A 26,846-nucleotide genomic window follows, 5' to 3' on the forward strand; every position below is an offset into this window, starting at 1 on the left:
CAAAATTCTTTTTACAGGAGAATATGAATGTTTGCGAAAAATGAGTAAAATTTATGAATTCTAAAAATTTCTAAAAATTTCAATTATATAATCCTTCCTGAATTCAATTATTTTATACAATTTTAAGCTAATCTTCATTTCTGTATCAATTAATTTAAATAATTTTCCAAAAGTTCTTCTAGAATTCAATTATTTAAATACAAAAACTCAAGTTTTTTATAATAATTGTAACTCTCCATAGTTTTTTCTTAACTTATTAAAAAATTACATAGAAATTCTTACAATTAATTATTTAAAAATATTTTTAAATAATTTTTATTTACATTGTTCGAAGATAATTGAATCTTAAAAAATTATTATAAACAATTGTAATAATTAGGTTTTAAAAATATTATTTAATTTTTCGAAAATAATTGAATTTCTTAAAAGGATTTTTGTATAATTTCAAATATTAATTAATTTTTTTATGAATTTTAATGAAACATTTTTAACATGATTTTTTTCTCAAGAATGTTGAAAATAATTTTGAAATGTTATTGTTTTTTGTATGTAATTATTGAATTTTAGAAAATGTAATTGAAAATGCTGAAAATATTGAATTTTAAAAAATTAGAAGCTATAATTTTATTTATTCATTTACGGGCAATGAGTCCCATTCGTGCATAAAGTACTAAAAATAATTAACAGTTATAAAGATGTTGTAAACATTAGGCTGCGTTATAATTAACAATATTAAAGTCCGTATTCCGTTTGCATATATATATATATATATATTTTGTCTGTTCGCTTTTAGTATGTCTGTTCGCCGTTAGAGGGAGCAAAACGCCCCCCGCTGCGAGGGCTACTTGGAATTGAGTCCCGAGCAACCTTCACAGCGGGGGTCGCTTGGACCCTCAAACCCTCATTAGGAAAAACTGCTAATGACTTTTTCTATAAAATATAATTTTTTTAAATTGTAACATTTTTTATTTTTCATTAACATATTTAAATTCCTTACTTTCTTACGATTTTATACATATGTTGTTTACCAAAAAAATGTTAAAATTTAAAGATTAAGTTAAATATTTATTTAATAATAGGTATGGTTTTTGGTAGAGTTAACTTCATTCTATGTATCTGGAAAAATAATAAATTTTTTTAGTTTTAACATTTTTTGGTAAACAACATATGTATAGAATCGTAAGAAAGTAAGGAATTTAAATATGTTAATGAAAAATAAAAAATGTTACTTTTTAAAAAAATTGTATTTTTATAGAAAAAGTCATTAACAGTTTTCCTTAATGAGGGTTTAAGGGTCCGAGCGATCCCCGCTGTGAGGGTTGCTCAGGACTCAGTTTTGACTTGGTGTGCCGTATGGTGGGGGAAGGCTTCTTTCCCTCACGGGACTAACTTGGACATCACTCCTTGTATGTAGTGTAGAAAGTTAACAATCGTGCTTCGTGAGTGGTATATTCATTTTTTGAATATATCACATTACTATTTGATATACTTTTTTTTATTTTGGATAACATTAGATATTTTTTTTTCTTATTTTTGTATAATTTCTCTACAATTTGTAGAGAGTTAATTAAAGTGTTTCGTGAGAGGTATAGTTATATTTTTTTTAATATTATATTATCATTTGATATAGTTTTTTAAATTTTGAATTTAAAGGATAAAGAAATTGACATTTTTTCTGTTTTAAATAAAATTTGATATTTTTTCTGTTTTAAATAACATTTGATTTTTTTTATTTAAAAGATAAGAAAATAAATATTGGATAAAATTGAAATTTGGATATTGGATGAAATAAAAGATAAAAAAAGAAATATTGGATAAAATTGAAATTTGGATATTGGTTGAAATAAAAGATAAGAAAAGAAATATTGGATAAAATTGAAATTTGGATATTGGATGAAATAAAAGATAAAAAAAGAAATATTGGATAAAATTGAAATTTGGATATTGGTTGAAATAAAAGATAAGAAAAGAAATATTGGATAAAATTGAAATTTGGATATTGGATGAAATAAAAGATAAGAAAAGAAATATTGGATAAAATTGAAATTTGGATATTGGATGAAATAAAAGATAAAAAAAGAAATATTGGATAAAATTGAAATTTGGATATTGGTTGAAATAAAAGATAAGAAAAGAAATATTGGATAAAATTGAAATTTGGATATTGGATGAAATAAAAGATAAGAAAAGAAATATTGGATAAAATTGAAATTTGGATATTGGATGAAATTGCAATTTAAAGCATTTAAAATTTTAAATGGATTAAAGAGAAATATATATATTGGATGAAATTGGAATTTGATGCATTTAAAATGGATTAAAGAGAAATATATTGAATGAAATTGGAATTTGACGTATTCAAAATAGAATAAAGAGAATATATTGGATAAAATTGGAATTTGACGAATTTGAAATAAATTAAATAGAATATATTGGATAATATTGAATTTAGGCTTATTGGATATGTAAATTGGATGAATTTGGAATTTGACGAATTTGACGAATTTGAAATATATTAAACAGAATATATATTGGATAAAATTGAATTTAGGGCTTATTGGATATGTATATTGAATAAAATTGGAATTTGACATATTGAAAATGAATTAAATAGAATATTGGTTGTTGAATTCAAAAGCATTGTTTTATGGGTTAAATATGATTTGATTGGTTAAATATTGATATGTTGGTTAAATAATTAAATATTGGATAAAATTGGAATGTGGCTTATTTGAAATGGAGTTAAATACACTTTATTAGTTGAAATCTTGAATATTGTTTTATGAGTTAAATATTGGTTGGTTTGTATTATTGATATAGAAGACAATGATTTTGTAAGAATTGATGAAATTGTGATGTAGAAAATATAAATTGGGAAAACGTAATTATTATTATCAAAACCCACAAATTGGAATTAAAATTAGATTAAGAAGAAAATATTGATTAAAAAATGTCGAGAATAGAAGGCCATGTTAATTTAAGTGCTAGAGAATATAGAGAAATACTTAATAATAAAAAAATGTTAAGTGATAATAATATTTATTAATTTGGAAAAATTTTTGGAAAGAGAATCAAAAAGAGGGGTCATTGGATTTGTACGTATTATGATGGAGTAAGAATTTATATTCCTTGATAAATTTTACATCCGTTTTCATTTATTTTGTTGTAATAAATTTTACGAGGCCTTATGCGGTTTAAACAATTTTATTTATTTTGACGACGTTTCGATACATTGAGTATCCTCTTCAGGTCAAATAATTGAAAATAAAAAACAAACAGTCGTTCCGTCATTTCATCGAAAAAACAAAAGAAAACAGAAACACCTCATAAAGAGGGTTTCCATTAATTTATTATTATTATTTTTTTTCGATGAAATGACTGAACGACTGTTTGTTTTTTATTTTCAATTATTTGACCTGAAGAGGATACTCAATGTATCGAAACGTCGTCAAAATGAATAAAATTGTTTACACCGTATAAGGCCTCGTAAAATTTATTACAACAAGAATTTATATTTTGATAGTTTTAATGAAGAATGTCTGAATGGAGATCAGTTGAATTATTTAAGTAGATTATATCATTTTAAGCCACCAGTAGTTTTTGTTACTGTTGATCAACAACCAATGGTTAGTGTTGAATGCGGAGTATATGCAATAGCATTTGCAACATCATTATTTTATAATGTTATGCCAAACACTGTTAATTACGAAAGCATAAATAACAAAATGAGGCAGCATTTAAAAAATGTATTAAGATAATCGTCTATGTCAGTTTTCAGAGATGAGAAGATAGAATATGAGACATTCGATTGTAGAGTGTGATTAGAAGCGTCTTTTGAAATATGAAAAAACAAATTCTTATAATTTTTTGAAGACACACCCTTGGAATACTGTAAATAATAATAAAATTGTAACAATGGAGCAGTCAAAGGATAAGTGTTCTTTGAATAAAAAAAATTATAATAATTTTAATTCAATTAGTAATAATGATGCCTTTTTGAGGTTAACTGCGAGCTTGAGGCAGCGAGCTCTAGCGGCACTAATGTAAAGCCTGCAGCCTCCCAAAAATTCTTTCAGTGTAGTGTAGAAAGATAACGATAGTGCTTCGTGAGTGGTATATTTATTTTTTGAATATATCACATTACTATTTGATATAGTTTTTTTTATTTTGGATAACATTAGATATTTTCTGTTTTTTATATAATTTCTCTACAATTTGTAGAGAGGTAATCAAAGTGTTTCTTGAGTGGTATAGTTATATTTTTCTAAATATTATATTACCATTTGATATAGTTTTATTCATTTTGAATTTAAAGGATAAAGAAATTGACATTAACTTTTTTCTTGTTTTGAATAACATTTGATTTTTTTATTTAAAAGATAAGAAAAGAAATATTGGATAGAATTAAAATTTCGGTTGATTGGATGTTGGATGGAATTTGAAGTATTTAAAATGGATTAAGGAGAAATATATTGGATGAAATTGGAATTTGACGTATTTAACCCCTTGAAAAAATTTTTAATGCATTTTTATGAAACTTGGTACCCTAAGGTTTCTGGGATCGCTAATTACAAATCTGACATCAGTTTTTTGAAATTCAAAATGGCGGATCCAAGATGGCGGAAATTTTTTCAAAATTCGTTGAATTTGCTTGAAACTTGTTACTCAGGGGTTTTAAGGGTCGCTGATTACGAATCTAACATTAGTTTTCCAAAATTCAAAATAGCGGATCCAATATGGCGGACAACGAAATAAAAAATTGATCAGATTGGCTTGAAACTGAATACTTGAGGATTTTCAGGGTCGCTGATTACGAATCTGAAATCAGGTTGAGTCGCGCAACATGAATCGAAAATGTGCTGCAACGCGCCCTCTTTTTTCTCAGTGCACTTACGAAAAAATCCTTAAATCGCACACTGGGTGTGCGACTCCCGGGGACTTTTAAGTGTGTTCTTTAAGCTGGAATAGGATATTATCTTTTTGAAAAATTATCTTATATTGCTCAGTACATCTATTTTGAAGGAAAATAGGTTTCATAATGATTTATTTAATATTAATAATTAAAAAAGGGTTTTTTTAAACTACTGAAATCACCTTAAACCAAAAACTGGGTGTCAGACAAGCAGAAATTTTTCGCCGTCAACCTTATAAAGTTATCAAATACACAAAGACACTTGACAGACTAATATCAATCACGAAACATGAAGTTAAGTAGGGGAGAGGGCCCCAAGGTGGTCAGGGCCCTAAGGTGGTCACCCTAAGAAAATTTTTGTATATTAGTTAGTATCTTCAAATGTTTTTTGTTATTGTTATTATTTGAGAAGACAAAGATTTTAGTAAAGTTTTGAGGTAAATAGTCGTATGAGTCTCTTTGTAACGTGAACGTCGTAAAATTTCTGTTTTTAAATGATCGAGAAATTTTTTTCTCAGGGTGTTAAAATCATCGAAATTAACCATTTTAAATTAGTAAAAATCGTTATAATTATCTTTATATATCGTACAATAATATTCCAAATGAATATAATTAATATTGTGCTTTAAACAATTTTTTCATTAACGTTTAAAAAATTGTGTCTTGGCCCTAAGGTGGACACTTTTTTGGCCACAAGGTGGTCACTTCTGATTTTTTATGAAAATGTGTTTATACGCCATATTTATCAACATTTGTCACTGTGAATGTGAATTTTATCAATTTTTAAGTTTTATGATGAATAATAATAAAATAGAATTATTTTCAAAATTTTACCTATCTAATACATTCACAAAAAGTATCATTTTTGACGAAAGGACAAAGTGCAAAAAAAAATATGTAATATGTTTCTGTGATCCTGAAAAACAATTAATATTAAATAAACAACTTAGTAATACGTTTTTTACATTTTTTTAAAACTTTTTTAGTGAATTTTTGTATGGTGACCACCTTGGGGCCACTTTTTTAAAAGTCGAATTTTCAACTTTTTTTAAAAAGTGCCATAACTTTTTTTTTATTAATGAAATAAAAAAAACTTTATGATAGGAAGTTAGGTAATAAGATAAAGTTTCAAACGCCGTATTATTGACCTTTATATATAATTCCATTTAAAATCTACAGTCGTTCAAAAGATGGGTGACTACCTTAGGGCCCTCTCCCCTACAAAATGTACTGTCCAATATCAACACATGTTCAATTTTTACGAATTTAAATGAGATATTAGAGTAAAAAGCTAGAATATGGGTGTCGCACACCCAGGGTGCGGTTTAAGGGTTAATGTTAATATTTCCAAGCATGTGAGTCCTTAGAAGCATTTGGGATAAATAATAATTAATTATTTTACCCAATTAATAGTATATTAGTCTCAAATAAAATAATGATTTATTATGAATATTTGATACAAACAAATCTGTAGTTCTTTGGAAAAATTATTTTCTTGATTCAAATAAATATTTGAATTAAAAGAACATGAATTACTGAATGAAGCAATTTTCATAATAATTGATTTGAAGCAATATTTATTAATTTGAATTATTCCATTTATTTGACCTAAGTAATGCAAATTTGGTAAAAATATCTAAGTAATAGATAATAGACAAATAAAATATTTAATTGAATCAAACAATGTTTTCCATTTTTATTATTAATATTGATAATAATAGTTTAATATACCGACAGATTAGCTCAGTCGGATAGATGCCTCGCTTGGCGGTCGTTTTAAGGACCAAGGGTAAGTACCCTTGGTTCGCGCCCTTTTGGCTTAGTATTTTTCCGGCACGTGAGACAATCTGAGCGGGAGGTTTGACGTCGAGGTATAATGATGTGCACCGTCGATTATTGTCCGGTACACACCATTAGAACTCGACTGTCGATAAACCGGTTGTACTCAGGAGAGGTTTTCTACAGTTTCCCTCTCCACTGGCGAGAAAACCCATTAGACGGGTGATCCAGGCAAATGCGAGTACTCCTAATTTTTAAGTCGCTCTGTAGGCGCAAAAATTTAGTATTAAGTAAAATTTAAGAAATGTTTGTAACAAATGTTCTACGGTTGTAAAAACACTTGTATAGCCAAGATTGTAGGCTTAAGACGGGTGTATAAACCCCACGATGGTCAGGGTTTTAATTTAATTTTCTACAATTTGAACTGTATAAAATATTTTTTGAATTGTATGTTGAATAAAAGTAGGGGTGGATGGGGCAAGAATAGTTAGGTAAGACCTTTTCGGATCATGTTATAAAAAATCAGTAAATTTTCGTTTTCTCTATTTTATTGGATTTAGACTATTTAATATTGATATCTGAAAGTAATAACAATATGTTCTGAACATTTTCTAAATTTTAATATTGAATAAAAATTCGTCTGAACTAGAACCTGAAAGTTAACCAATTTTCTTCAGACGACCACCAATTTATTGGTCAATAAGCTTCATTTTTCCGTATATGTGACCTGGTGTATGAAAAGGGACCTTACGTGTCAAAAAATCATTTTTTACTTTTTTATTGATTCGGATAGGGTTTGAAATGCTCTTTAAGATGGTGAAAACCAAAAAATCATAAGTTGATTAGAAGTTTTTAAAAAAATTTTAAAGTTAAAAAAAACAAAAGTAAAAATACGAAAAAACTGATTTTTTTTATTATACAAATTAAAATAACGAAGACGATAATCTTTTTATTATTTAGAAAAGTTGACAGTTTCTTTGACAACTGTCAACAGTTAAAATTCAAATTTGTTATCATATTCGTAATCAGCGAAAAAAACCCTTACAAACATGTGTCACTTATTTATACTTATTGTTGCAAGTTAGAAAACTTAGATTATTTTTTCTATGTTTGGGGAGTTTGTTATTAATTTATACAAACAATTAGTAAACAAAAAATTTCATTACTTGTATGTTATTTATTTAGATACTGTGATTCACGGTGAAGAAAATAAGCCTAAATTGATTAAAAAATATTAATATTTAAAAAAGTTACAAGGGTTTTTCTAAGTTAAACTTTAACTGCTGTTTTCTCGAAAACTTGTTTTCGCACGTAAGGTCCCTTTTCACTGTCCAGGTCACATATAATTACGCACCATTGTGTATATCAACCTAAAAAGAACAATTAAACATTCTTTTATAATTTCCAGTCGCATTAGCAGGATTTTTCCGTGCCAAACTAGCTCTAACTATTCTTGACCCATGGAGGAGTACGGAACCCATATTTCAATTTTTCTTAAATTTTGTGAAACAACGTGAATTTAATTGAAAATAAATACGATATTCGTGTTCAGCAAGAATATATTAAAGCGTGATTAAGATTACGTTGACATTTTAGAAAAATAGGTGTTTTATAAAACTAAACTCCTAACTTCGCAAATGGTGGCAGATTGACTTCTAATTTTTACTATCATCTGTTAGGGGTCGTCCATAAGCCACGTAGCCCCATTTTTTGGGAATGTTGACCCTCCCCCCGTAGTACGCTATTGCATGTAGGGGAGAGTGGGGCAAGACGGGATACTTAAGGGGATCCCACTTATCGACATTGCAGATCTAAAATGATTAAAAATCTACAACGACCGTTTCTTGGAAAATATAAGATATTATTACCTATAAATTTGGAAAACTCATTTTTTATCATGAATACACAGGATGAGTATTTTATTTGTTGTAATTATTTGAAAAAAATTATTGTTAGAAAGTTAAATATGGGCAGTTTCCCTGTAATACATCTTTGACTACTAGCTCAAACTGCAACGACCATTTCTCGAAAACAACGAAACAAAATAATTTTTCCATTTGGGAAATTTAATTTTGTAGGAAAATACGGAGGATGAGACTCATTTGCCATTCAGGAATAAATAAAAACTTTATTTTTTGTAAAGTGTATATGTGACAGCTTTTCGGTGGCACTTGATATTTAATTTACTAGCATTAACTTTTCTTTAACAATTTGAAGAAAATAAATGTCTCTCATTGTGTGTCTTTCATCACTAATGAATTTTTACTCGAAAAGAAAACATTATATTTTATTGTTGTTAATTTAAAGCTAAAAATAATCAAAATTGGTCAGTTTTGGAACCTTTGGCGCCATCTCTTGGTTCTATGAACTACTAAAAGCTGTCACATGTGTTCTTCTTGTTGTAAATTGCTATACAAAACAGTTTACATAAATTAAAGTTTTTTATTGTTGTTTTCATATGTAATGAATCTTATTATGTGTATTTTTTATTAAAATTAAGTTTGCTAAATGGAAAAATTATTTTGTTTTGTTGTTTTCAAGAAAAGGTAGTTGCAGTTTGGGCTCTTGGAAACTGACCATATTTAATTTTCTAACAATATATTTTTTTAAATAATTACAACAAATAAAATACTGATCCTATGTATTTATAATAAAAAATGACTTTGACAAATTTATAGGTCATAACTCCTTATATTTTTCAAGAAACGGTCGTTGCAGATTTTTAACCATTTTTGATCTGCATTGTCGGTATATGGGATCCCCTTAAGGTTTAAAGCGCAAAAAAACGAAAGTTATCGAATATATACTTTATTATTATTTTTAATTATCATTTTTGGAAATCAGTCTTTCGTAAAAAAGGCGTACAAAGGCTATCTGTTTCTTAAAAAAGCTTATACTTAATAATATTAAAAAAATTGCAAATCTCCCCATCTTGCCCCACCGGCGGGAAAGATGGGGTACTAACAAAAAACAACCTATTTCTGTCGACAAATTTTACAAGTAAAAGTTGCATCTTCATTTTCATGCATAACTGCAGTGAGCCCATTGGCCGCAGACAAAAAAAGCAGGCCAGCCTTCATTTGAGTCTAAATAATAACCATTACAATAGAGACAAGGTGTATTTTCCACTTTACCATCGCTAATTGATGATTTAACCTGACAAGCTTTTTTCTTTTCGGTCACTCTTATTTTATTCAGTCTTTATTTTAGTAGTTTTCTTAACTTCTCTTATTTTTTTTTTTGCTTAATTTGTGAACCCCGTCTTGACCCACTCTCCCCTACCCCATCTTGCCCGCACCTACGAAATTTAATAAAACGATTAATTACTGCAATTTACGATTCAACAAAGAAAAAAAACATATGCTTCTCTTCTTCTGTAACCCTTGACAGTTAGAAAAAAATTTATACAGTTCATTAACTGTTATTATTAAATAATAAACGCCTCCTAAAAAAATGAAAAAATGACAAGAAAATCGTCGAAAACAGTTTTTTTAGTAAAACAGATAAAAGATTTGTTCTCATGGCTTTTAGGTTTTATAAACAAGAAACTATCGTCTCGGTGCAGTAATGTGTAAAATATAATCGCGATTGGTTAATTCGTTTGTTAAATAGGGCCGGTACCCCGTCTTACCCGCTACCCCGTCTTGACCCACTCTCCCCTATTAGCGCCATTTTTTCCCTTTGTCGTAGTCAATTGCTTGACCCCCCTCCCCTTCAAGAGGTTACATGGTTTATAAATGGCCCCTTAGTGTTAAGACACGAAAATATCATGAATGTTTCAACGTTTAACATATTTCTTAGAATTGTTAAAATTTCGACATCCATTCTTACATTTGTGGAACGCTATCAGATTTAATTTTCTAAATATTATTAAAAAAAAGAATGAAATTAGTGTGAAAAATATTTAATTGAAGTATTATTGTTTCTGTTTGACGATAACTGTTACTATTTAGAAATATGATACAAACCTTTTTAAAAAAACGGTTTATGAGAAATAGTATTCAATATTATGATTTGTTTATTTTATGAAGTAGACAGAAAATTTTTCAATAATTGTTAAGTAATTACTATATAAGACTATGTAAAAATTATGCATAATTTGTTAATTTTTTTTTAAATGATATTGAATGCATTGGGTAATATTAATTAAAATTATTGCAAAATTTATTTATTTTCTTACATTATTTTTAAGATAATCAGGGTTTTTATGTTATGGCAGTTGCGCCCAGCAAGTATTCACGCGCGTTTACGCGCGTTTGTTTTAGCTAGATATAATTAAAGAACAATTTACGTAGATCGCTAACGTAACTAGACAAAGAATTATTAAAGAAATCCAGCTGATCCGCATGTTAGTTAGCTATTTTACATATTCTTATCGTAGTTGAGATATCTCGATAACAAGTTCTCGAATAAGGTATCGCGAACGGCCGAACATGCCGTGATGGTCTTATAGGAGCAGAAAAGTTGACTGATGCTAAGATCTGGGAGCAATTGATTATATTATTTATAATTTTTAATAAGAAAAGCAAGTCATTATATAGAAATCTGGATGATATTAAAGGAATTGTGAAGCAAGATCGAAGGTTGTCATAGTCATGTGAATAAGGATCATATCTAACACCCATCTGCTTTGCTGCGAATCTTAAAAATCTATTTTGAACTCTCTCGAGCTTGATCAAATACACCTGGTTATACGGTGACCAAACAATTGATAAGAATTCAATATTAGATCTTACCAAGCAAAAATATAATGTTTTTAGGGCTGATATATTATGAAAACAAGACGCGTTTCTTGTTATAAAACCAAGAATACGCAATGCTTTGTTTACCGTCTCAGACACATGTCGTGAAAAAGAGAAAGACTCGCATAATAGGATTCCAAGGTCTCGAATCTCAGACACTCTGGCAACTTCATTACCATCAATCGCGTAACAATGTCTCAATATGATAGTACGTTTACTAAAAGAAATAACATAACATTTATTTAAGTTTCATGAAAAATTGTTTTTGTTGCACCAAACATGTGGACTATTCAAGTCAGATTGGAGACAAAGAAAATCATTATGAGAGGTAATTGATTTATACATCTTGAGATCATCGGCAAACAAAAGAAAGCAAGAAAATTTAAACACTGTATTAATGTCATTTATAAATAAAAGAAACAAGAGAGATCCAAGATTCGAGCCCTGAGGAACACCAGATATTGCTAAAAACGTGTTAGAATAGTCATAATTGACCTCAACAGATTGGTATCTATCAGCGAGGTAACTTCCCATCCACAAAAGAAACTGATTCGAAAACCCCATTGCACTCAACTTGTCAAGGAGAACACCGTGATCAACTCTATCGAATGCTTTGTAAAAGTCAGCGTAAACGACGTCAACCTGAGTTTTACCCTCAAGATAGTTAAGAATGCTATCAGCAAATATACAAAGATTCGTATTAGCAGACCTTCCCATCATGAAGCCATGCTGCTCCTCAATAATGTGATTTTTTATTTGACTATATGTAATATCATGTACTATACTTTCGAATATTTTTGATATTGAACTTAATATGGTAATTGGTCTATAATTTTTTACATTATTCTTACAGTCGCTTTTATAAATAGAGACGATAATGCCTTTCTTCCATTCAAATGGAAATTCGCCAGTAGTAAGTGATTTATTAAACAGAATAAATAAAGGCTCAAGAAACGAAGAGCAGTATCCCTTCAAGAGTGCAGGTGTGATATAATCAGAACCGGCACCTTTTGAAACATCCAAAGTTCTCAATTTTTTCATGATATCACCCTTACTTATAGAAAGATTACTCAGGTCGACGATATCGGAAAAAGGATAGTTTTCTAAATGATTTGAAGGCAAGAATTAGGATTGAGTGTATACTGTTTGGAAATGTTTTGCAAATAAGTCCGCTATGCCCTTATTTGTAGATTCCGTAACATCACCCAAATACATAGTATTTGGTATTCGACTAGACTTTCTTGAAGAATTGATATAAGACCAGAAATTTTTAGCATCAGCCATAATAGAATTTTCAGTCTTTAGCATATATTCGTTATAGCATAATTTCGATAACGTATTAGGTTTCGCGTGCAAATTAGAAAAAATCTTGTAGTCGGAATTTAGTTTAGATTTTTTGTAAGTTACATGTGCAGTTTTTTTAAGCCGAATTAAATTTTTAAGTTTAGTAGAAAACCATATGGGAAAGTTTGATTTAAAAATATATTTTATCGGAACAAAGAAATCAAAAGCTGCGTAAATGTAATTGTAAAAAATAAAGATCGCATCATCAATGTTACAATCATTAAATGCTTGTTGCCAATTAATGTTCATAAGAAAAGAAATAATACCAGCTGTATTCGCATTATCAAAATCGTACTTATAAGTCTTACAATGTCGTCGATTAACATTATTGTTATTCCTAGTAGTATTCTCACCAGGAGCAGTAAATAAAGAAAAAACAAAGACTGGATGAAAATTATCAAAGGGCAAAAGCGGATCAGTAACTTTACTAAGTGTAAATTCAATAGAGTTAGTAAAAATTAAATCTAATAAGTTATTTTGTGAGTTCACTATGTAATTTATTTGTTTTAAAGCTAAAAAGTCAATTGTATTAAAAGCATTTTCGGCAACATCACAGTGCAATTTTAATGATCCCGGTTTAGTAAAACAAGAAGGGTCATCATTATGATTAGTGTTCCATATAGCATAAGGCATATTAAAATCCCCAAGAATAGATATAACAGCTTGTGGAAATAAAAATGAAATGTCCTCAAATATATTGCATTATATTTTTCAATATTTGCATGTGGGGGAATGTAAAATGCTCCAACAATATGTAGAGAGCCATTGAATTTAAATTTAACAATAGCATACTCTAAATTTTTGTCATTGAGGCAAATTAGTGTGCACGACAATGATCGCTTAGAAGCTAATAACACACCCCCTCCAAGTTTCTTATCACTTGTTGTGACACATCTGTCACTTCTAAAAATGTCATAGCGTGTAAAACCGAGTTCAGATAAATTAATTGCTGGAGTCAACCAAGTTTCAGATAATAGGAAAATATCATAATCTTTAAGAGGAATAGATTGCCGCAGCAAATGCAATTTGGTTCTTACGCCCCTGACATTTTGATAATATATATATACACTGATCTCACCGACACTGGACCGCTAGCACAAGAATCACTTAAGGAGTGAGGGAAACTGTACGACGCACCTACACATTCAGACGCTGCGATTGCGCCGACGTTGTCGGATTCTGTTCGTTTGTCGTTTGTATAGTCTTTGTGTGTAGTGTTGTCACAATTACCGGTATTCCGCGACGATGTATAATTTTCAGGTTCAGTTCGCCATTCGCACGACGAACCTTCAACTGATCTTTCACTCTCGCCAAATCTTTCAGTTGATCTTTTGTTTTGTCCATCGCAAACCACAGATTGTCCAGTGCAGGAGAAGAGGTGTATGTTTTCTTTGCTGTGACGAGAGATTTTAGGATGTTCACAGCAGTCTCCTTCGACTCGCACATAATTTTGACAGGACGTGGCTTTGTTTGACCCTGTGCAAATGATCCAACTCGTCTGAATATTACGTTTGTTAAGTAATCAGGGGACACAAATTTACACAGAAAACCCGTTAGTTCATGCTTCACATCATTTTTACAAGTGTTAGTGTCCGATGCCCTAATCTCTGGAAATCCAAACAACATTATATTTTTCTGACGTTCAATTCTATCCTCTACTTCGACAAAACACTGACGGACAATATTTTGTTTATCTTGAATCTGACAATTAGTATTTTTTTGTAAATCGATTACTGTACCTTTCACAGCTGTGAGTCTAGTAGAGATCTTAAGCACTTGGGATTCGGTGTTAGACATTCTCGTCATGACTTCATTCATGTTTATAGTCAGGTTGTCAATTTTGTCCGATAACAAGTCAACAGAAGTATTGACACTGTTGATATGAGGCTCCAATTTTGACACAGCATTATTAATTATTTGTTCAACGTCTAAAGCAGATAGAGTTGATGTAGAACCGGCCGGATCAACAGGAGAGCGAGAACGGGGATTACAACATCTCGTGTATGCATCATCTTCTAGAGTTTTAATAGTGCGAACACATCCTGGGTGATAATGTCGTCTACAACGAGGACATTGTACATACTCAGTCGCAATCGGACCTTTGCATCCAAGACAAATTCGCTTATCGTAACACATTGTAACGATTAAGTGTAATTTTTAGGTTAGAATAGTTCAATTGCCAAAAGAGAAAAATTTACAGTTCATTAACCAAAATAATAAACTAAAATTAAATCCGCGTCACTAAAAAAACCACTTCAGCAAGAATTCAATAATAACTTAATTCATAATAATGTAAATAATAAACTGAAATTAAATCCGCGTCACTAAAAACACCACTTCAGCAAGAATTCAATAATAACTTAATTCATAATAATGTAAAAATTAATGAAATACTCGGCAATTAACAAAGCACGATTAATTTTTATTTTTAAATTTACATCTAAAGATTTTTCATTAACATTTTTGTTTATTCAATTCTTTTCAAACTTTGCAATGAAAATTCTTCAAAAGTTGATTTTCAAAAATTCTAACAAAATACTTAAAAGAAATTAATTATTTTCAATAAAATTGTACAAAATTCCAATTATTCAATTTTTGAAAATAAGTCGAAAAATGTATCAATTTTTTTATTTTTCATGACAAAAATTTTTTTTCTGACATTTCCCTGACTTTACTGACATGTGGCCAGTCTGTAAATCTAAAATCTTCAAAATAATTGTTTCATTTTTTTGGTTTTGTGAAAAAAAAAATTTTTCGATGCTCAACATCGACGCTAATTTTGCAGGGACTTTAGTAATTTAATTAGTAAAATTTTAATTTAATTTAATTTTAATTTTACTAATAAATAGTAATTTTTACTAATTCGCATATTTAGTTTATTCTTGTTCGATTTTGATTTTTCCTGTATTCCAGATAGAATTTTGACTTTTGGACATTTATTTGTGAATATTTTCAATTGTAAACTTTTATTTGAAACATTAACATAACGTAAATTTTAATTATTATCAGAAATGGAAAAAGTCAAAAGTTTTGTATGACAATTTGGAATGATTCAAAAATTTAGAAAGTGAATTAAGAAAAATTTCTAAAAGCTTTCAATATTATCAAAGATTGCTGAACATCGCATAAACCGGATTTTTTTTCTTAATTTTGGAAATTTAATATTTTCTCCAGTACTTTTCATAAAATTCCCGAATGTTGATATAATTAAAATTATTGTCGACACAATATTTATTTGCCAATTTTAATTCTTCTGTTTTTAAGGAGAATGTTTTCCTATAAATATTCAATCAAATATATGTCAAAATTAAGAGCCTTAATTAAAATGTTATACGCTCATATTCCTAAAATAGTTTATATATTTCACTTAAAAAAGTGTATAAATATGTACTGTAAAAAGTCTTTTGGGAATTAATGCGTCTGAAATTTTGTGCATCATAATTTGCATAGTTTTGAAGCTAAAAATTTTAAATAGGCAAAAGTGATGGATTTAAACTGGGAATTAATTGTTATCTATCACATTGAACTATTGCAAATTTTGGTGTAAATGCAAAATTTTATCAGCATAAAAGCCACAAAAAACTTTGCATGAACGATGTGTACAAATGTCAAAACATTGTCATAACCACTTTTTAGTTCTGTTCTATTCTATTCCTCGCGTTCCTTGCATTTTACGAGTGATCACAAGTGCTTCCGATTATACTCTCTCTGATTCTATATTTCAAAATTTTGTTTGATATTTTGTTTATTTATCAGTTTTGCAATTAAAATGTTTCACAGGATGGCCGAGTGTTAAGGATTTAAATTTTAGGCGCGAAAACATATTAATTTCCTGTTTAACGATAAATCGGAATAGTGTGAATAGACGATCGGATATGAGTTTAGTTCGTCTTGAGCGTTGTGACAAAAAAGATTGGTCGGTAAAACGTGCGTGTGCTATATACGATTCAGAAATCTGTTCGATCTAATTATTGACATTATTTCATTTTGCTATTCTAAAGTTTATATTTTCAACTCTTAAATTAACATTATTCTTCAATTAAATCAAATTAAACATTTTAATCAGTTTGTTTCATGACGTAATAACCCCACCCGAAATTCTAGTATTCCTTTTTGCTAAATTTAGAGAAATCTTTTAACACATCTATATTTTTTTATCTCCCTGTCGTCTGCTATCAGAAATCGACACATTTGTGCATTAGGAATAAAAAAATATCGTAAGTTACATGGGAATCAAGGCAGCCAATTTCTTTGTTACTTAATATACTATTTTTAAATAATTAAAAATAAAATCCTAATTATTTTTTATTGATAATACAGGTGTGAACAATTTTATTTTCAAATTTTATCTCTTGATATTCTGAGACAGTTGGATGCACTTTGGATTATTTGGATTTTTAATGGTTTATTACAACAATGAATAGCTATATTACAAATCTATAGAGAAAATACAATCACCTGAACGTGATTAGACGTGAGAGACTCGTAATGTTTTTAGGTAATGCAGGTAAGTGTTACAATTTGTATCTTCTTATTTTTACTTGCTAATTAACATTATTTTCTTATCCAGATTGCTTATTATTCGATTTGTGTAATAATTGATCTTATTAAATAGTTATATTAAATTATTTTTTCAGCAACATATTCAAGGATTTTGGAAAAACTAAAGGACGCTGAAAATTTCACTCACATTAATACTGACTTAGATGAAGAAAACAAGAAGACATAAAAAATCAAAATTTACTGAAATAGAAGAAAATGCTTCTAAACCTAAAAATCAGAGTTTAGAACAAAGTTGTAGTAAATCTGATGAGAATATGCTTGAGAATGATAATGATGATCCTGAAAATTTTAATAGCTCTATTAATCAGAAAGAATCAACTTCATCTAGGCTGCCTTCATATCTACCAACCAATTCCTAGTACAAAAAGCCAAGCTCGTTCTACTTCATTTTTAAGAAGGATTTTTCACAAGAAGTACAGACTTTTGATAGAAACAGAAGGATAGAGAAAAATGTTGTTAGTAATCGACATAATAATGTGAAAATAACGAGTTATTCAGAAGAGATATTCTTCTTTTTCCAAAACGGTAATAAATTTAAATAACTTTTGAAAAAATTATACTCTCTGTTGAGAATTGTAATAAAAATTGTTATTCTTATGGAGCTTAACGTTTTGATAATCATGCAGAGAAAAATCTTGTTGCTAATCGATATATTGATAAACAAGTTGTTCATTTCATGATCATTTAGCTTCCTCAATATAATATATACCAATTGCTTAATTTTTTATTATAGAAAAATTATTTTAAATTATTAACATTAAATTTCAAAAAGTACAAAATTTGAATTGTTTGTTAAAAATAAAAATATCGATTAATTTTATAAATATTGATAAAATATATACTTTATATACATGAATCGATTCGTTTTCATACCACGAATATAATTTTGACAAGAATTAATAAAAATTTTAATAAAGAAAATTTAAATTTAAAAACATACAAAAATCTATTTTTTTCAAAAATTAAAAAATTGCAAAAAAATTGTATTTTTAGATATTTTTGAAAATCCTTCTGGCTGATTTTGGGTATTCGTGGCCGTAATACAGTAACAAAATTTTATCAAAATCCGTCAAAAAGTGTAAGAGAAAATTTGTCCACAAGAATCGGTGACATACACACTCATCCATACACACACACATACATCCAGACATTTGTTCCTCTTGACGAAATATATATAAATATATATTACACTTGACAATTTGTAAAAATAATTGATTCTAAGAAATTCGAAAATCGGCATCACTATGTAGTTCAAAGAAAATATTCCTTTATCTTGAAAACAGTCATATCGATTTTGTCGATAATTGTCGATGTTACCATGGTAATAACCAAAAAATATTGTCTATAATGTCTCATTTGTTTGGGAATGTAATATTAATATATTTTTTCACATTTATAACGCACAAGAAAATTAATATTTATCACTTTTTGCATTTACAATGTGATACAATGTTTAAATAAAATAAAAAGTTTGTTTACTCGACAACTGGAACCATCCTCGACAATTTATTGGTTCGTTTACCCTATATAAAATAAAATGATCATAAATAAGAAAGTTATTATTCTTTCAAAAACTTAGATGTGTTGGAAGTTATATATTCTGTATTCGCCTAAAACGTTTTAGGCAAATAGACAATTGCCTATACAGTAAGCTAACTGGCGAATTTTGTTTGGGCAATAGACAAATATAATTAATTATCAACCATATTTGTTTATTTGACGCCAGTTTAACTAAATGATTCTTTTACTTGCCAACAATATATATACAATTCTACCTTCACAAATATATGTTTCGTACACATGAATATCAGCATGACTACCGAGTAACGCCTGTCATAACATGATATTTGGTAACGACAGATGTTGTGGTTACGTTAAACCACAGTTTAATTACCATGCAATGCATGAATTACCTCACTAGTACCACTGTCACATGCATATCACTCTAATTGATCTTTTGTATGGTGATGTCTGTTATAACCCTACAATAACTAAAAACTACATAGTAAAAGGCAAATATTATGTTAGTCAGCCATCAAACGCAGAAGAAAGTCCACTAATGTGTCTTTATTTACTTCACTAAATTGCTAAGTCTTCTCGCAATGGTGTATAAAATAGAGATAAAGATCGACTGTTCTCTACTAAACAAAAAGAAATTTGTCATGTTTTCAAGCCTAAATAGAAAGCGGATTACGTTTTGAATCGTATAAATATTGCAGCAATTAAAGTTACTCTTTGGTCATTACTCATTATAATTATTTACGTACCTTGAATTTATTTTTGTTTACACTTTTTTTTAATTAAGTTGAGATTGACTGAATTTTTAAAGAAAATATTATTTTTTTCAGTAGAATAAATTATGTAACAATTTTGTCATACTTCCATTGAAAAAGTTTCCTTTTTATCTAAAAAAACAAATACAAAAATAATCAAGTGAATGTGTGAATAATTAATGGACCAAAAACTGATTGAATTTAAAAAAAAGAGATTTTATTGAATTTTTGCAGTAACTTTCAATGTTTCTTAAAAAAAATGCTTCTTTTCTGTATAGCTATACTAAAAATATAATATATACTATATACTATATATAATATATAAATATCTCAAAATTTATATATATATATATAAAATTTTGAATATCTCGGAATATTGCTTGTGGATTATTATGAAATTTATACATTTTTTAGGTAAAAATTTGCAATTTAAAATAAAAATAAAGTTAATAAAAAAAAAATTTTTTTTTGAGTAAAAAATTTTAGTATACACTACCGTCCGTGAGTATCAGGACGCTCCTTTTTTCCTGAGTGGAAAACAGAGATGCCATTGGGCGGAGGAATTTCATCCCCACTCTTGCACCATTTTACATTTAAGTCAATGTAAAATGGCGCAAGAGTGGGGATGAAATTCCTCCGCCTAATGGCATCTCTGGTGGAAAAATGCTTAAAACGTAGAAAATAAGAATGACAAAAATTTTTCGTATTTTTTTCCTGAAAGGTGATCGACAAATTTTCGTTGATTATTCTGTCAGATACAGAAAAAATACTGGATTTTGCATGCTTTTCGTAATTTTTTAATTTCTCAAAAACTAATTAACTTTTTTTAGCGTTCTTAGTCTTGTTTCAATCTCTATTCAATGTAGAATCTAAATTAATTAATGGTATTGTGATATAAATTTTTCCAAAAAAAATTTGAAACTGTGAAAGTCGGATAAAAAAATTTTGAGAAACAGATTGACACTTTTTCTAAAAAAAAAATTTTTTTATTAAATAATTAAGTAATTAAAAGCTTTTTTGAATTTTAGTGTATCTATTAAATGAACATATTTTACATTTACCTTTTTGACACTTTAATATTCATGATAATTTTTTGAATTTTTTTAATCCTACTTTTACGGTTTCAAATTTTTTTGGAAAAATTTATTTCACAATACCAGTTAATAATTTAGATTCTACATTAAATAAATATTAAAACAAGAGCAAGAGCGCTAATAAAAGTTAATTAGTTTTCGAGAAATTAAAAAATTACGAAAAGCATGCAAAATCCAGTATTTTTTCTGTATCTGACAGAATAGTCAACGAAAATTCTTCGATCAGGTGTCAGTCTTTTCAAAATTTCATTAGCTTTCAGGAAAAAAATACGAAAAATTTTTGTCATTCTTATTTTCTACGTTTTAAGCATTTTTCCACTCATGAAAAAAGGGGCGCGTCCTGATACTCACGGACGGTAGTGTATTTCCGGCTGCTACTCTTGAAAAAATTTATTCTCAATAGATTATCTTCAAATTTTGAGAAAATGTTTCTTTGTAAATATTTAAATGTGGTAAATGTTTTAAAACTCTTTGCCATGTAAAAAACGAGATATTGTGGTTGACATTTTTTATTTTTAACATAATCACATGTAAAAGTTAAAGTTTGAACTTGAATATCTCAAAATTTAGCATCGCAAAGGGTTTTGAAATTTTTACCACATTTAAAGGGCATCCGAAGAGATATTTTCTTAAAATTTAAAGAAATTCTATGGAAAAACAATTTTTTCAAAAGTAGCAGCCAGAGAATTCGAATTTTTTTTTTGCATCGACGAAGATTTTCCATGGTAAAAAGCACAGAAAATTACTGTAGAGTCCTAAAAATTTCCAAAATTGATGAAGAAATTGTCGTTTATCATCAGTTTTTCAAAAATTTAGAAACCGTTTGTACCACAGGCCGACAGTATTTACTAAACAAGAATCAAATAATACTTTTCCAACGGTTTTCAACGTGATAATTCCGAATCGAGCGTCATAATAGACCCTGCACGTCTGGTTTTCGAGGTATTTTAACTTAAAAGTGCAAAGACGAGTTTTTTAACATCAAAAAATAATTTTTTTGCCAAAAGTTCAATATTGTATCTGAAGACGCTACTTTTCTTCTTTAAAATACATTTCGAAAATTAAAAATATTTTCATTTTCCTCTGAGTAATGGTTCATTCTGTTTACTTAGTTTGTTAAATTCTTTGAAAACTGAGTAAAAACAAACAAAACTTCGATAATGAAGAAGAATATTACTACATGTGAATACGATGTCAGATTAACTAAATCGTCTGCCATATACAATCCGCTATTCTAAATTTTGGAAATCTGACATAGAATTCGTATCCAGTTATACCGAAAATCTGCAGAACCATTTAAAATTTAGATGTTTGTAGTTAAATTCTTCTATACTATTGAAGTTTTGTCTATTTCTACTCAATTTTTGTAGAATTTGCCTAACTCACTAACAAATGAAGATTTTTTAAATATCCGAAATGAAAAAAAATCGAAAAACTGAGTTTGTTCAAAATTTCATATACCGATTTTTTCTTTTTTGTCTTAAAATTATTGTATAGCTTTACTAAAACGATACTAAAAAAAATTGGATAGGCAAGAACTTTTGGGTTTTTATTCGAAGCTTACCTTTGAAAGGAATTGGTTGCCTATATTTAGGAATAATTGTATGCGACGCCTGTAAATATGCAATCCGTATAGTGGGTCTTATCGCGGGACTTCGGGATTCGGACCTTACCTCGCGGAGAAACGGTTTATTTCGTGAAAAACGCGATTTGAGGGAAATTCTCGCGATGTCATAAAATGATCGCCCTTCCGAGTCTCTTTCTCAATCATTTGTACAAATTATTTTAGGGTGCTGCGCCACACTGTGAAGTCCGACGCCGATGACCTCGAGGTAAATTGTCGCATTGTTTAATTGCAAAAAAGAATAGTTCAGAATTTAAATTATTTCTTTAGTGTGGCGTTAAATTATAATTCATAATGAGCGGATGATTTCGTGGAAACAATAGAAGAAATTCTAGAAGGGCGCTATCTTGGCTCCAGTGCAGTTTTGGTCAAATCGTCAGAATAGGAACGAATTTTGAACCATAATCTGGATTTTCCGATGTCGAAGCAAAGTCGTTAAATCGCATCAATCGATGGCATCATCCAGCCGATATAAAATTGACGTAGAAAATAAGAATGACAAAAACTTTTCGTATTTTTTTCCTGAAAGCTAATAAAATTATGAAAAGACTGACACCTGATCGAAGAATTTTCGTTGACTATTCTGTCAGATACAGAAAAAATACTGGATTTTGCATGCTTTTCGTAATTTTTTAATTTCTCGAAAACTAATTAACTTTTATTAGCGTTCTTGGTCTTGTTTTAATCTCTATTCAATGTAGAATCTAAATTATTAACTGGTATTGTGAAATAAATTTTTCCAAAAAAATTTGAAACCGTAAAAGTAGGATTAAAAAAATTCAAAAAATTATTATGAATATTAAAGTGTCAAAAAGGTCAATGTAAAATATGTTCATTTAATAGATAAACTAAAATTCAAAAAAGCTTTTTTATTACTTAATTATTTAATTTAAAATTTTTTTTTAAAGTGTCAATAAGTTTTTCAAAAATTTTTTATCCGACTCTCACAGTTTCAAATTTTTTTGGAAAAATTTATATCACAATACCATTAATTAATTTAGATTCTACATTGAATAGAGATTGAAACAAGACCAAGAACGCTAAAAAAAGTTAATTAGTTTTCGAGAAATTAAAAAATTACGAAAAGCATGCAAAATCCAGTATTTTTTTCTGTATCTGACAGAATAATCAACGAAAATTTGTCGATCACCTTTCAGGAAAAAATACGAAAAATTTTTGTCATTCTTATTTTCTACGTTTTAAGCATTTTTTCACTCATGATAAAAGGGGCGTCCTGATACTCACGGACGGTAGTGTATGTTAATAACATTTTTCTCAAAAAGGAGTAAATAATTAAAAAATTGTTTTTAAATTTTCTTATTTAAAAACTAATTTTTTTATTAACAATATTTTTATTTTAAAGTACACATTTTTACTTGAAAAATGTGTAAACTTCATAAAAACCCTTAAACAATAGTCCGAGATATTTAAAACTTTATGAAATTAATATTAAAATTCAAAATGTCAATAAAATCTCTTTTTCTATAATATTATTAAGTTTTTAGGTCTATTAATTATTTATAGATCAACTTAAGTCTTTTCGTATTTGTTTCTTTAAGTAAAAAGAAAACTTTTTCTACCAGTCGCTCAATGATATCACTAGATTAAAAAAATATCTTAACAAATTGTAGTCAGGCTACTATTCAAGTCTAAATTGTCCCCAAGATCAATACAAGTTGAAATTTAATCCGTATCAAGACATTATTTACAGTTATTAAAATTTAAAATTTCTTCTTCGTTTAAAAAATTTAATTCTTCAATAAGCTTTTTGAAACAATTTTCATTACAACAAGCGGTTTTATCAGATAAATTTAGAAGTGTTGAAAAGAGAATACTGTGTAATTTTGAGATTAAACGTGGAGGAAGACATGCAATGGAGGCGTAAACGAAGGTGCGGTTGTTACAAATGAAATATCTCAGAAACAGTTAATTATAGAGATAGGGTTCCAAAGTAAAAAATGTTTAGTTTTTATGTACGAACTTGCTGCAATATGTTTGAAAGTTATATGCAAGCTTTACAAGTAAAATATTTTAATATAAATTCTATGAGGATTAAGCTTCAAAAAATTACCTTGGTTGTCCATATTTAGTGTACAATTTTATAATAAAGTGATTTCTTGTACAAAATGTACCTGTTGTTTAGTAGTTACAAGTGATAATAAGAACGGATATTTTTCCCAAAATTCATCAAATTCGTTTGAAATGTAAAATATTTGTCAAAAATGTAATCACATTAATTTTTTCTGAAAAATCTTATGTTTTTTCTAAATTCGATTTCAAAATTAATGAAAAAATATAACTTTTTAAATTTTTATTCTTGATATTGTAACAACCGACAATTTACGTGCTGTCACTAAAATTCTTCTAGTTAATTAAGTAATAGATATAGAGCTAAATCAATTATGACTTTTTAAAACTAGATAATATATCTTTGATTTAATCGTATGACCAAACAAATTGAAGTTAAATTCTATTCACTGTAAGTGATTTTATCAAAATTGTAGGGGAGTGTAAGGTATGGTGGCGGACACTTTGTTTTTTGGGTCTCTCTCTCTCAAAAAACAATATTTTTCAAAATTTCAAAAGCAGGCAGTTGCTGAAATCTATTAAGCATATTTCTGTCAAAAGTGGTTGTTAAAATTCAAATGCAGTGAAATTTTACAGCTCTTGGCGTAAAACACTGATTTTTTTTATTTTTGAAAGTTGTAAGGTATGGTGTTGGATTTGGTGTATTCAACTAAAATATTATGTACATGTTAAAATCATTTATTAAAACTACTAGAAATTATGAAAAATAACAAAAAGAAAAAAACTGATGATTTTACATTATAGAAAAAAAAGTTTCACTTCAGTTATGGTTACAATTTGGATATGTGAAGTAGCTGGTGACTGTTTTAACGCAACTAGAATAAGAGAAGACCGCAAGTGTCACATATTCGAGAATTGTTGTAAATTGAGAAAAATGTAAAATACAAAAAACTATTGTCCAAGGTCTAAACAATTGTGGCGGCCCATTTAAGAATTTAATTGTTTTGTTATTAATTAGGGTGTGGGTAAGACTTAAACGGGATTACACAATTTACCGACCAAAAATGATGTTTCCTCTCTGAACTGCACTGCGACACTCTGCTCTTTAGTTTTACAGCACAACAATAAGCAATAACAATGCGCACCAATTAAGAAATACTATGAAATTTATTAACAATAAGAAATGATTTACAAAATTAATAAGCGCGAAGACTATTTATTATTCTATGGTTCGCACCAATCTAAGGTGCTTCATCCGGCAAAAGCAACATGTGCTTTTGTCGTCTGCTAGTTCCGGCGCGTGCGGCGCCTGGTGACAAAATATGGCGCTAGGGCGTGAATTCAAATTAGTTCTTACTATCTAATATCAAATTAACAATGACAATCTGAGCGATTGTAACTATTGATAATACAGGAATGATTATGATCGTTACAATTCCCCGTTTCTAAATCGTTACTAGCGCTCTGAATTGGTCTAGTTTGCTAAACTTCTCTATTCCATGAAATCTTGGCTAGTAAGAGAAACAATTTAGAAGTTTGAAATTAAAAGAAACATAAAAGAAAGTAATCAATAATTATTAATGATAATATTATTACAAAACCCAGATAACCTGTAGAAAAGAAGGAAAAAGGATTTAGAGTTATTTTATCACTGATGTCTCACTGCTCATCCTAATAATCAATCGTAAAATAATAGCCGGTATGATTAACTAGATGGTATTAATTAGACTGAATTTATTATTTGCTTATTTTATTAAAGTATACTCATTCTCAATAAGTCTTAGCGATGAGGTAGACAATTATAAAGGCACTTTTGACCTTCCTTTTGTAGGTTAACCTAAAATTATTCGTTGGAATTTTTCCGCGCGATACAATGTAATGTTGTTCGCTGAATACTGTTGGCGTAATAATACCTTGAATTTTAGTTGACAAAAAGAATGTAAGAAAATAGAATATAATTCTAATGCGCAACGGCGCTTGAAATCATAAATGAAATAATCGTTGAGAAACGAAAGATTTTTGTAACTTAAATTTTAAATTTAGTAAGTAATAAAATAATAAAGGTTTATGCAACGGCATAGAATAATCAAAATAAAAATAGATTATGAAGAAGAACGCGCACTAAGGAGGATCACTTCTTCTCGTCTTCTTCTTAAACAGTGTCATCCTTATCAACGACGAGGCTATAGGCTTGAGCTAAGCTTTGCCAGAGGGTAGCGTTGGCGACGTCTGAAGCGTGTGGGGACAATTTTTGTAACGCTTCGGCACCGAGGAGCAGGGCTTCTTGAGCGCAAGTATTCTGCGTCAGTCCTTCTTCTTTTTGCGGTGAGAAATTGTCATCGTTTTTGCTTGGTTCCCTAGGTAATGCCGGAGGAAGTGAGTGTTTAATCTCCAATTCGATGGCAAGTTGGTTGTACAGTGCGATGTTTTCTTGTATCATACGTTTGCGACAATCGTAGCAGTTCGGGTCCGGCATGTTACGCGGAC

The sequence above is a fragment of the Leptopilina heterotoma genome, unplaced genomic scaffold, assembly GCF_015476425.1.
Source record: "Leptopilina heterotoma isolate Lh14 unplaced genomic scaffold, ASM1547642v1 Lhet_228, whole genome shotgun sequence".
Classification (NCBI taxonomy): domain Eukaryota; kingdom Metazoa; phylum Arthropoda; class Insecta; order Hymenoptera; family Figitidae; genus Leptopilina; species Leptopilina heterotoma.